The following is a 13,648-nucleotide window of genomic DNA, read 5'->3' on the forward strand; positions in this document are numbered from 1 at the left end:
TGTTTGTATAGTTTTTCACCCTTGATAACTTTTAATCTTCACTCCTTCATTCTTTTCTTGGGCCTCACATCGGGGCAATCTGCTGAGAAAGCCCAGGTACTCCCTCCTGCAGTGCAGGACAGATATTCAAACCACACAATGTCATCCTGAGCAAGTGATCCTTCACCCTGACCAGATCTTAACCTCAAGAAAACATCCAACCTGTCTTCTTTCTCTGTTCTCATAGCCCATTTCTACATCACATACAGGCCTCTGTGCTCTCTTGCAACACACAGCATGTGAGAAACACACCTGTCTCTATCATTCTAGTGTGTGTATGGGTGTGCGGCATCATTAGGCTTTATATCTGGACTAAATTTGATCATTGTTGAATTTTTCCCATGCAGGATTGACACAATAATTCATAGGATGCTATATAATCTCAGTTTAATTTTTGAGATATTATGGAAAAGTCCCCACATGCAGAAAGAGAGACATAATTGTGTAATAGATTCCTGCAACCCCCAGAGATCCATTACACAGTTTCAATAATTATTATAGTCAATTTTATTTTATCAAGATCATGCTCTTTCTACTTTCCCCAAATCATCTTAATGCAGGAATCATACATCTTATCATTGTATCTATATCTTAAACTAAATCACTAAAGGAACCATTTCAAAGTATAGATACAGGGTAAGTATCACCTTAAATAGATAAATATAGGTCCATTCCCTCTCTGGGTTGTCCATCTCCTGGCACTTCAAAGTGTTCACGAATCTCCACTCCTGCTATGACATTCTTCAAGAGTTTGTATAAAGTTTATTTTCCAGGTGCCCCCACCATTCTGCTGCAAGTACTAATCACTTGGTCTTCTGCTGAGCAGCCCTATCCTCAGGCTACCCCAGGGCCCCAACTTAACCCACCTCATTAACATACATCCAGTGGCTCCAAAGGGGCTCATTATAAATAACAAAAGACTGGCTGGGAGCCATGGCTGCCATCCCAGCACTTTGGGAGGTCAAAGAAGGAGGATAAAACCAGGAGTTTCAAACAAGCCTGGACTCTATAGTGAGACACAAGACACCATTTCTACAAAAAGAATAATTTAAAAAATTAACTGGGCCTGGTGACGTGTGTCTGCAGTCCTAGATATTTGGAAGGCTGAGGCTGGAGGATCTCTTGAGCCCAGGACTTCCAGGTTACAGAGAATCATGATTGTACCATTGTACTACAGGGTGACAGAGCAACATCCTGTGCCCCCCACCAAAAAAAATGTTAAAACCCAGCATTTGCCCTCATGCTCCACTCAGTGCATGATGGGTTACTGCTGCAGCTCTCACCCCATCATGACCAATCCTCAGGTCCGTTTCGCTGTCCCCTTCACCAAAGCGGACCCTGGAAGATCAATCAGAGAACAAGATACAATTGCCCTCTGAGACCTGTCACTTCCCTTACGCTGACTGTATAAAGAAAGAAAACTCCCTGCAGGGTGTAAGAGTGAATTGTTCTGAGGTCATCGTATTGGTGAACAAGAAGTGGGAACCACAGATATACATATATATGCGCATATATATGTATATGTACACACACGTTTATATGTATATTTATGGTTCACTCTTTACTCTGACATCTTACACGAAAAAGTTCTTTTGTATGTTGTATGAAAATCACAGATTTGGACTTCTCATAACGGGCTTCACACTGGTTTTGCCCTAATTACATCGAATTATGTCTGAGGTGTTCTGCATAATCAGTGTATCTACCATTAAACAGTCAACAGAAGTACGAGAAACACAAACCATTCTTGGAATATCTTGAGTTCTGTGCCACATCAAATTCTATATTTTGAAAAATGTTTTCCAGGCTGAGCTCCAGGGCTCAAGACTGTAATCCCAGCAGTGTGGGAGGTCCAGGCAGGAAGATTGCTTGAGGTCCAGAGATTGAGGCTGCGGTGAGCTATGATCTTGCCACTGCACTCCAGCCTGGGTCACAGAGTGAGACTCAGTCTCAAAGAAAAAAAAAAATAGTTTTCCAGAAGATATGTCTTTATTGATGTATATCTTTTTTTTTTTTCCATGTGCACATTTATTTATTTCAAAGATTGTTTGTGTTCCAGCCTCATCTTCTCCAAAGGAACCCACCCAGCCTGTGCACAGGTGAGGTGCGGAGCTGTCTTCGGTGTCTAAAGTGCTACTGAGGAATACAATCATTGGCATGAAAGTTCATCACTGCACTCCAGTGTCAGGCCAAACCTTTCTGCAGACCTGGAAAACTTGCCATTTCCTTCTTTTTAAAATGCAGTTTTGACATAACATTGTTAGAGTAAACAACAAACCAGAAGCCTAATGATGAGTGGTGCATTACTGCCCAGCTGCTCGCTGAGGGAACAGGGCAGTGGACTGTGTTTCGAATGCAGACAGTCATGGGCCCAAGGTAACCCGAGTTTGCCCTGCAGGATTCCGCAGAGGCCTTGCCCTGTGCAGGATGCTTTGGTCATCGTGTCTGGGTCCGTTCGGGGCAGTGGGGAGAGGGCCTGGCAGCAGGGTTTATGCCAGTCCAGAGGTCTGTTTCCATCTGACAGAGAGAAATGTCCTGATTTCCACCATCCACCACTTTGTACTTGGAAGTTTCCAGATTAAGAGTCGTGAGACTATTTACCCAGCAAACACCCACCTTTGGTGGCCACCAATGTAAATTGATCTTTCTCTCTCTGCCCAAAGAAACTTTGCAACTCTCATCTATAGATGTGGCAAGCAAAACCCAAGAAACATTCTAAATGGGCACCAATTTGTCATTGAGTGGCAGTTGGTAGAGTAGCTGTCATAAGGGATCAGGGCTGGTTTTGAACTCAGACTTGAAACTTGGTTAAAATAAAATGCTCTGTCAAAACTCTCACAGAAGATTTTCACCTGGAACAAGGAGATGGCTGATTTTGTTATGGCTACAATAACGCATATGTGTGTGCAGACACACACACCACACACAGATACTTAAAGCTCCATTTCATTCCTCCACAAAGAACAGAGACACCTCCTTAAACAAAGCAAACTGGGAAGGCTTGCTAGCACATTAAAACCAACATGAGCACCCAGGTCCAGGGATACAGACGCAATTAATCTTAGTGTTCACAAGGAATCACTTTTAAAACCCCACTCGACAAAACTTTCATACAAACAGCAAAAACAAAAGCCCCCAAGATACAGAAGCTGGTAGAAGAGGTGAGGCGATAAAGGTGATTTACACGTCAGCATTTTTAGTATTTGGTGGATCATCTTAAGTGATCTTTAACCTTCACAACATTTTCTTTCTCATAAATACCCTACACTGTGGAAAAACAAACCTGTATAAAATAGCTTGAAAGGCCGGGCGCGGTGGCTCAAGCTTGTAATCCCAGCACTTTGGGAGGCCGAGGCGAGTGGATCACTAGGTCGAGAGATCGAGACCATCCTGGTAAACATGATGAAACTCCGTCTCTACCAAAAATACAAAAAATTAGCTGGGCATGGTGACACGTGCCTGTAATCCCAGCTACTCAGGAGGCTGAGGCAGTAGAATTGCCTGAACCCAGGAGGCAGAGGTTTCGGTGAGCTGAGAATGTGCCATTGCACTCCAGCCTGGGTAACAAGAGCGAAACTCCATCTCAAAAAAAAAAAAAAAAAAATAGCTTGATAAAGAAACATTCACGATATCAACAGAGCTCATTTTCTCGAGGTGCTTCCCTGAAGCTAGCCTAGGTGATTTTGTGGTCATTGCTTCATCAACTCCCTACTACATTGGTGGTTCCTGTGACTTCAGAGAAGGCCACTGGATGGAGACCATGTGAGCATGGAGACCACCTGAGCGTGTCTGTGGGAAGCAGAGCCCCAGACCTAGGTATTCAGCAGTAAGCAACGCTCATGGGATTCATCTGGAAATAGGATGGTTAAAAACTTTTTTGCGGGGGAGCAAGAAGGCTTAATCTAATATTCTGGGCCTGGCATAGTGGCTCATGCCTATAATTCCAGCACTTTTGGAGGCCGAAGTGGGTAGATCACCTGAGGTCAGGAGTTCAAGACCAGCCTAACCAACTTGGTGACACTCCATCTCTACTAAATACAAATAAATTAGCCAGGTGTGGTGGTGCAGGCCTGTAAACCCAGCTACTTGGGAGGCTGAGGCAGGAGAATCGCTTAAACCTGGAAGGTTGCAGTAAGCCACCACTGCACTGAAGCCTGGGCAACAGAGTGAAACATTGTCTCTAATTTTTTTTTTTTTTTAAAGCTTCTGATATCCTCACAATTGAGTAGAGTGTACTTGAATTCCAAAATAAAACAAAAAACAATTAAAAACTTCTCATCAGTGTCTGAAATTCTGACACATAATCATAATATCCTCTTGGAATTCTTCTGTGTCTCAGGCTCTTTTTACCACATGGCCAAAAGCAGTAAAACCTCAAGTAAAACATTCAAGTGAACATCTGCCCCAGAAGACTAGCTGTGGTGCCTTACTCTGGGGACAGAAACTGGGTAGTTTTCATATATTTTGCAACTCCAAGTGCTTTCTTTTAAAAACAATGATTAGCCGGGCACGGTGGCTCACGCCTGTAATTCCAGCACTTTGGGAGGCCGAGGAGGGTAGATCACGAGGTCAAGAGATCGAGACCATCCTGGTCAACATGGTGAAACGCCGTCTCTACTAAAAATACAAAAAATTAGCTGGGCATGGTGGCGCGTGCCTATAATCCCAGCTACTGAGGAGGCTGAGGCAGGAGAATTGCCTGAACCCAGGAGACGGGGGTTGCCATGAGCCGAGATCGCGCCATTGCACTCCAGCCTGGGTAACAAGAGCGAAACTCCATCTCAAAAATAAAATAAAATAAAAAATAAAAACAATGATTAAAATGGGAATATAATTTTTAAAAACATAGCAGGTTGTAAAAGTCAGTTTAAATTCATTCCATAATTCCTGGAACACTTAAGAAGTATGTAATGTGCATCTTAAAGTGAAATTCCTAAGGTAGTGTTTTAATCTCTCCCCCTAAAAAACAAGAAAAAAATCCTGTAATTTTGGCCTTTATATAAGTTTCTACTCACCAGCGGCTCTATGACCTCTGAAATATTTAATATTTAAGGATTAAGGAATGCCTGTGGAAGGAAGCTCGCCCATCTCCATCTCCAGGACTGAAGCCAAGTGTTCATAACAGCCTTTTACATCTCTTTGGAGAAAAGTGAATCACATTAAACTGTCAAAAACACTTCATGCCAGTGATGACTGCTCATTCACCAGCATGTCTACTGGAACTGGCACATTCGGAAGGAGCAGACCAAAGTGAAAATTGTGAATCAATTAAAGTAGAAAGGCAGCTGATGAGGAAAGCGACTGGAATGATACTTAGGGATATTAAAATGGTGTGCCCGGTTCATCACGTTTTCCACTAAAACAAACCCAAACAAGGGCACCCCAAACTGTGTCCAAGAATGCTGTTGACAGTGAAATTCTGTAGTGCTCATAAAAGGAAATTCCTGCAAGTTTGGCCTATTTCAACTTCCATTCCTAAGACTGACACCCGAGACACAAGACGATTTTCTCTACTGCCCTAAAAGGACTTTGTTTTGGCTACTGGCAGCATTTGGCAAAATCCATATCTCTGTTTCATTACCATGTTCTACCAGCGGTCACGTATGGCTCCCGACTTCATTCGACAGGCCTGCTGTACTCATTTAGCAAGTATAACAGGGAGGAAAAAAAAAAAAACCTAGCTGGCTGTCAACTGCTCCACTCAAACCTGCCCTCCACAATCCACTAGAGTATATTATTTCTCTTATAATGTTAATCTCCTTCTAATATTTAGCCCTGACTCTTAGCTTTGAGCACGGCCCAAGCTCTGGAGCTGTCAAGTCTCATTTGGCATCTGGTGGCAAGTTAAGCTTTTTCGCCCTCTTTGGGGAAAGCCTCCTGGCTGGAGACTCAGATTTTGTTTTCCCTTTAAAAGACTAGATGGTTGGAAGAAACCCAGCAAGACAAGCGGGGCATCTGGACATCTGGCGGAGACTCTCGCTGTGTCCTGGTGAGGGTGGTAACACGGGTGCAGGTCTCCTGGCTTGGCGGTGGTGACCTCAGCCCCTACCTGCAAGGCTCCACGGTGTTCTTGTTTCTGTGCCTGGAGAGCAGCTTCTTGTTCAGGATCTTGGTGATGGTGACCCCTTTCCTCCGGGAACCCTCTGGCTGCTCCAGGAACACGAGGTCATTGTGTGACTGACTCATGCCCGGGTCTTTCTGTTGATGCCGCTGGCGGAAGAACAGCTTTGCACCTTTCCTTAGAATTCCTCCTTTATGCTTTTTGGCGGCACCCGGCTCCGGGACACTTACGGAGCTCTCTGACAGCTCATCGGGGTCCAGCAGGGCCGGGCCGCTCCAGGCCATGGTCTGGGGCTCCTTTTCTAAGTCCCAGGAGTCTAGCTCGTCCTCCAGGGGATTAGGGGCAGAGGGTGCCTGGACTGACTCAGCTTCCTCCGGTGGGGCAGAGGCTGCGGCCACCTCTGGATGAGACAGGGCATCCTCCTGGTGGGCACTGTTCATGGAGGCTGCATAGTCCTGCATCAGGGCAGCATCATGGTCCTGGGCTAGTGAGGTCTTGGAGATCCCTGACATGATAATAGTGCTTTTCTTTCGTGGCGACTTGAGTTTCAGCTTTGAAGATTCGCTGAGTTGTCGAATGGCAACTTCAGCCACTGGATCTAAACCATGCAACACCAACAATTCTGTGTCTGAAGAAGAGAGTGTTTTGTTGACGGGCGCACTGCTGCAGGAGATGGCCTGGACAGAGATGTCCTTCTTGATCACCTTCACCTTGACGGAAGTCTTCACCGGAGGCTCAGAGCTCAGCGGGGACACCTCCCCATGTCGACGCGAGGCGTGGTCTTCACAGCGGTGACAGTAGTGACCACAGTCCCACGGGGCATCACCGTGCGATCCTTTTCGATTTTTGCAGCAGGAACAAAGGGAGGGATGGGCGAAGACTTCAATTCACCAGGTTCCACATAAGTAAACTCTGCCCTGGCGGAACTCAGCACCGAGCAGCAGCAGGCAGACCCGCTGGTCAGCATGAAACTCTGTGGTCCAGAAGGCTGCTTCTTTTTGTTGTTGCTATTGTTGTTGTTTGTTTGTTTGTTTGTTTGTTTGTTTGTTTGTTTTGAGACCGAGTTTTGCTCTTCTTACCCAGGATGGAGTGCAATGGCGTGATCTCGGCTTGCCGCAACCTCCGCCTCCTGGGTTCAGGCAATTCTCCTGCCTCAGCCTCCTGAGTAGCTGGGATTACAGGCACGCGCCACCATGCCCAGCTAATTTTTTGTATTTTTAGTAGAGATGGGTTTTCGCTATGTTGACCAGGATGGTCTCGATCTCTTGACCTCATGATCCACCCGACTCGGCCTCCCAAAGTGCTGGGATTACAGGCGTGAGCCACCGCGCCCTGCCTGAAGGGCAGGATTAATAAATCCAAAAGGACTGTCGCAGTTGCCAGCAGACCTTCTGAGAATCGCCCAGCCTCTGAAATCTGCAGGTGTAACTCCTTTGACTTGGCATTCAACTTGAATGTGAGTTCCTCTTCCACGTGAGGTTCGTAGTGTTTTTGGTTAGGGTGATGGAGAACCTCTGAAGAGGATCGTTCAGCTGCACGGCGCACACTGTGTTAATGTGGCCTGAAGCATCGGGCTCGCTGAGCAGGAAGGCGCGGGTACTCCTCACCCACAGCTTTAGCTCGTGAGCCCTCGGAGGTTTGGGAGGACAGGATTCCTGAGCAGTAGACGGAGCACACTCTAAGTTCTGAGCTTCCTGTACATTCGTGGGCTTGGTGATCAGAAGCACGGATGGAGAGGCAGAACCAACCAAATGCTTCAAGAGCTCCTTCGGAGTGTCCGACACTGTGCGCGTCTCGGCCACCTGGTCCTCCCCCAGTGCTTTGGGCTGGACAGTAATGGCCATTTCCGGCACACGTATGAAGGACCAGCTGATCTGGAGGATCTCTCTCTTCTCTTTCAGGTGGAACTCCAGCTGAGCACACTGGAGACCGCCTCCACCGCCAGCTCCAGGGGCTACTGCCGTGGGTCCTCCTCGAAGGACAGGAAAGGCGGGCCCCCTTTCCTCTGGCTTCGTCGTTCAGGGCGGTCACCCAGGCCGCCTACCACTGGCTCCTGCAGCTGCCCAGCGTCAGGATCCAGGAGAGCAGCGCGACCGACCCAGCGCGCGGCCCCTCGCCAGGCTCCAGCGCCCCCCGCCGGGGCTGGGGTCGCGCCCTGGCCAGCGCTCACTGCGCCAGATACAGGCCCACCTTGGCCAGGGCCGCGACGAAAAGGGACACCAGCGCGAGCCACTGCACCTCCTCGAACCACGAGGCCAGCCAGGCCGAGGCTTTGGCGCATCCCCGGCCTGCCTCGCCCCAACTTCCCCGGCAGCGCCGGGCGCAGGCAGCTAGCTTAGGATAGGCGCTGGCTGCGACCCGGCGCGCGGGGCACGTGGAAGGGGAGCGGCTGGGCCAGAGCCCCGCGAGGAGCGCGCCACGGGACTTCGGGCTGGGCGGAAACGCGCGGCGGCCGGGGCTGGGCGCAAGCCCCCGCACACCTGCGGAACAGCGGCGCGAACGGACCCCGCGGCCGGCGCTCCCGACTCGGAGTCTGGGAAGTTCCGGGGCTGCGGCCGGGCGCCCTACCTCCTGTGCGCGCCGCCCTGGGAGTCTGGCCTGTGGCCCAGCGGTGGCCTGAGGAGGCATGGGCCGGGGGACAGGCCATTGGTGTTTATCTTTACACAAAACTTAAAGAGAAATTGAGGTTGATTTTTCTTGGTTTCATGTGACCATGAAAGAGTGGGGGGCGGGGGGATCAAGGAACCAGCCCCAGACGACTCAGGTAATCTGAGAGCAGGCCTGGGATCCACACACAGGTCACACACCCAGACGGAACCACAATGCCTGGCCTTCCTCTTTCCTCAATCCCTATTTAAATTAATCTGGAAGATTTATGAGATTAAAAAAAGTGGTGACAGGAAAGGAGAGAGTATTGGTAGAGGAAGGAAAGTCCATTAAGATTAGGGACAGTTGTAAGGGAGAAGAGAAAAAAGAGACAGAATCTGAGAGCCCTGAGATGGATTGAAAGGGGAGCAGTAGCTCAAAGAAAAGAGAAGGGATCATCAGTATTTAAACAGAACACATCCTGTGTGAGTACAAGCTAGTGATCCTTAGTTCAGGAGAAATTGGGAAGTCTGCTCTGACAGTTCAGTTTGTTCAGGGCATTTTTTAAAAAATATGACCCAATGATAGAAATTTCCTAAAGAATGTAAGTTGGCCCTGTAGCCGCAGCTCCGGATCTCGTTTCCACTGCTCTGTGTCCTGTTCGCCTAGACGCCTGGCTTGTGTGGCCCTGTGACCTGCAGGTATTGGAGATCTACAGCTACGACGCCAGGATCCCCTAGAAGCCTAGAAATGGAACCATTGACATTTAGGGATGTGGCCATAGAATTCTCTCTGGGGGAGTGGCAATGCCTGGACCCTGCACAGTGGAATTTATCTAGGAATGTGATGTTAGAGAACTACAGAAACCTGGCCTTCCTGGGCAGACAAGCAACCTCATCAAGCAGCTCCCTGACACCACAGCCAGGTAAATCCACAAAGATGGGGAAAAAACCAGCACAAAAAAGATGAAACCGTCATCAAAGACCAGAACACCTCTTCTCCTTCAAGGCATCACAACTCCTCAACAGCGCAGAACCACAACTTGACCGAGGAGTGTGACAAATTGACAGAAAAAGGCTTCAGAAGGTGGCTAGTGAGAAACATTTCTGAGCTAAAGGAACATGTTCTAACTCAAAGCAAAGCAATCAAAAACCTTGAAAAAAGTTAGACAAAATGCTAATTGGAATAACCAGCATAGAGAAGAACATAGACGACTTGATGGAGTTGAAAAACACAGCACAAGAACTATCTGAAGTAAACACAAGTTCTAATAGCCAGATCGATCAAGGGGAAGAAAGGATATCAGAGATTGAAGATCAACTCAATGAAATAAAAAGAGAAGGCAAGACAAGAGAAAAAGGAGTGAAAAGAAATGAACAAAGCCTCCAAGTAATATGGGATTATGTGAAAAGACCTAATCTACGCTCGATCGGTATACCTGAATATGATGGGGAGAATGAATCCAAGCTGGAAAACATGTTCCAGGATATTATCCAGGAGAACTTCCCAAGTCTAGCAAGGCAGTCCAAATTTCAAATTCAAGAAATACAGAGAACTCCCCAAAGATATTCCTCAAGAAGAGCAACCCCAAGGCACATAATCGTCAGATTCACCGGGGTTGAAATGAAGGAAAAAATGCTAAGGGCAGCCAGAGAGAAAGGCCAGGTCACCCACAGAGGGAAGCCCATCAGACTCACAGCAGATCTCTCTGCAGAAACCCTACAAGCCAGAAGAGAGTGGAGGCCAATATTCAACATCCTAAAAGAAAAGAACTTTCAACCCAGAATCTCATATCCAGCCAAACTAAGCTTTGTAAGTGAAGGAGAAATAAAATCCTTTATGGACAAGGAATTATTGAGAGATTTTGTCACCACCAGACCTGCCCTACGAGAGCTCCTGAGAGAAACACTAAGCATGGAAAGGAACAAGTGCCAGTCACTGCAAAAGCAAACCAGTTGGTAAAGACCAAAAATGCAATGAATGAAATGAGGCAACTAATGGGAAAGAAAACCAGTCAGTAACAAAATGGCAGCATCAAATCACATATAGCAATATTAACATTGAAAGTAAATGGCCTAAATGCTCCAATCAAAAGACACAGACTGGCAAACTGGATAAAAAGTCAGAACCCATGGGTGTGCTGTATTCAGGAAACTCATCTCACATACAAAGACACACATCGACTCAAAATAAAGGGATAGAAGAAGATTTACGAAGCAAATGGAGAACAAAAAAAGAGCAGGGGTTGTAATCCTAGTCTCTGATAAAATGGACTTCAACAAAGATCAAAAGAGACAAAGAAGGACACTACATTATGGTCAAAGAATCAATCCAACAGGAAGAGTTAAGTACCCTAAATACATACATCCCCAGCACAGGAGCACCCAGATACATGAAGCAAGTTCTTAATGACCTAAAACAAGATTTAGACTCCCACACAATAATAGTGGGAGACTTCAACACTCCACTGTCAATATTCGATAAATGAGCAGAAAATTAGCAAGGATATCCAGGACTTGAATGCAGAGCTGGACCAAGTGGACCTAATACACATATATAGAACACTCCACCCCAAATCCACAGAATATACATTTTTCTCAGCACCAAATTGCACATACTCTAAAATTGACCATATCATTGGAAGCAAATCACCCCTCAGCAAATGCAAAAGAACAGAAATCATAACAAACAGTCTATCAGACCACAGCGCAGTCAGAATAGGACTCAGGATCAAGAAACACACACAAACCCGCATAACCACTTGGAAACTGAATAACCTGTTTCTGAGTGTCAAGTGGAAACTGTCTCAAAAAAAAAAAAAAAAAAAGAAAAATACTAGACTGCCATAGAATCAACCCAAACGTCCATAAATGATAGATTGGACAAAGAAAATGTGGTACATGTACACCATGGAATACTACGCAGCCATAAAAAACAGGTTTGTGTCCTTTGTAGGGACTTGGATGAATCTGGAAACCATCATTCTCAGCGAACTAATATAAGAACAGAAAGCCAAACACCGTATGTTCTCATTCATAGGTAGGTGTTGAACAACGAGAACATGTGGACTCAGGGAGAGGAGCATCATACACTGGGGCAGTTGAGGGGGGTAGGGAGAGACAGCAGGGGATGGGAAGGGAGAGGAGGATGGTGAGGGCTAACATGGGGAGAAATACCAGATATAGTGTGCACCTAAAGTAAATAAATTAATTTTAAAAAATAGCCCGAAGGAAAAAAAAAAAAAAGAAAGAAAGCAAGTTGAAGTGGATTAACAACAGTGTATGCTAGAAATCTTGGATACTGCAGGGACAGAGCAATTTACAGCGATTAGGAATTTGTATATGAAGAATGGACAAGGTTTAACGCTAGTATATTCTATTATAGCTCAATCCACATTTAATGACTTACAGGACCTGAGGGAACAGATTTTATGGGTTAAGGGCACAGAAGACGTTCCAATGATTTTGGTTGACAATAAATGTGACCCGGAAGATGAGCGAGTAGTTGGCAAAGAACAGGGCCGGAATTAGGCAAGACAGTGGTGTAACTGTGCCTTTGTAGAAACTTCTGCAAAGTGAAAGATCAATGCTAATGAGATGTTTCATGACCTGGTCAGACAGATAAATAGAACACTACCAGTGGAAAAGAAGAATCCTAAAAAGAAATTAGGTCTGCTACTCTAAGCCTGTAGTCAACAGCAGCTCTGAGCTAGATTACAGGAATGAAGAACTGTTGCCTGATTCGAAAGTGCCAGCATTTCAGACTTCAAAAAATAAATCTGAAGAGGCTTCTCGCACTGTATACATTATGTGAAGAATTTAGATCTTATATTAGTTTGCACAAGTTCCCTGGAGAAAAAAAATTGCTGTGTATGTATATCTCTTGGAAAATAAGACAATAGTGTTTCTCCTTTGCAATAGCAGTTATAACAGGTGCAAAAATATACTTGACTCTCTTATGATTATACAAAAGAGCATGGATACATTTCAAATGTAAGATATTGGTACTATGATCAAATGATTTTGTATTGACCTTTTGATCATGATTCCTCCCTATCAAGCCCTAAACAGTTGAACCGTTCTATTTCATATGTGTAATATTATGAAATGCCCCCCAACCTCATTGCAGTAGATAATGTTCTTGAGTCATTGACTTCATTTTATATTTTTAAAAATATGGAATATCATTTATCATTATATTCTGATTAAAATCCTTGTGCAGCCAGGCGCGGTGGCTCACGCCTGTAATCCCAGCACTTTGGGAGGCTGAGGCGGGTGGATCATGAGGTCAAGAGATCGAGACCATCCTGGTCAACGTGGTGAAACCCCTTCTTTACTAATAATACAAAAAACTAGCTGGGAATGGTAGTGCATGCCTGTAATCTCAGCTACTCAGGAGGCTGAGGCAGGAGAATTGCCTGAACCCAGGAGGCGGAGGTTGCGGTGAGCTGAGATCGCGCCATTGCACTCCAGCCTGGGTAACAAGAGCGAAATTCCGTCTCAAAAAAAAAGAACCAGCTATATGTAATTTATGCTAACCACACATGTATAGATACAAAAATATCTCTGGATGAGGGAACTGTGAATGATTTAATTTTATTCATGACTAATTTATATATTTTAAAGTGTTTGCCTAACGGTCATGTAACAAAAAAAATTTGTAGTATTTATTTGGTGCAAAAGTAATCACGGTTCTTTTCATTAAATTAATGGCAGAAACTTCCATTACCTTTGCACTCACCTAATAATATTAACAAATATTTGTGTGTTTAGGAAACACTTTCCTTGCATTCTGAGTTAAAGGTTGTTATAGCTCGTGTTATACATGAAACCAGTATTCAAGGATGTAGGTTTTTCAGTGTTGCTGAGCTGGTACATAAAATCTGTTGGGATTAAATATAAAATCTATTGGCATTAAACAAAAGCCACACGTACAAGTCTCTGCAAGACAAGCTCTTCTCTA

General features: G+C 45.5%; 2 pseudogenes; one reads left to right on the forward strand and one right to left on the reverse strand.

Annotated features, from left to right (window-relative positions):
• Nucleotides 1-1,277: 1,277 nt before the first annotated feature.
• LOC120363153 (C2 domain-containing protein 2 pseudogene) lies at nucleotides 1,278-8,728 on the reverse strand (annotated as a pseudogene).
• An 85-nt stretch (nucleotides 8,729-8,813) lies between these two features.
• On the forward strand, nucleotides 8,814-12,369 carry LOC141583870 (ras-related protein Rap-1A-like; annotated as a pseudogene).
• The last annotated feature ends 1,279 nt before the right edge of the window (nucleotides 12,370-13,648 follow it).

Source organism: Saimiri boliviensis, chromosome 3 (genome assembly GCF_048565385.1).
Source record: "Saimiri boliviensis isolate mSaiBol1 chromosome 3, mSaiBol1.pri, whole genome shotgun sequence".
Classification (NCBI taxonomy): Eukaryota; Metazoa; Chordata; class Mammalia; order Primates; family Cebidae; genus Saimiri; species Saimiri boliviensis.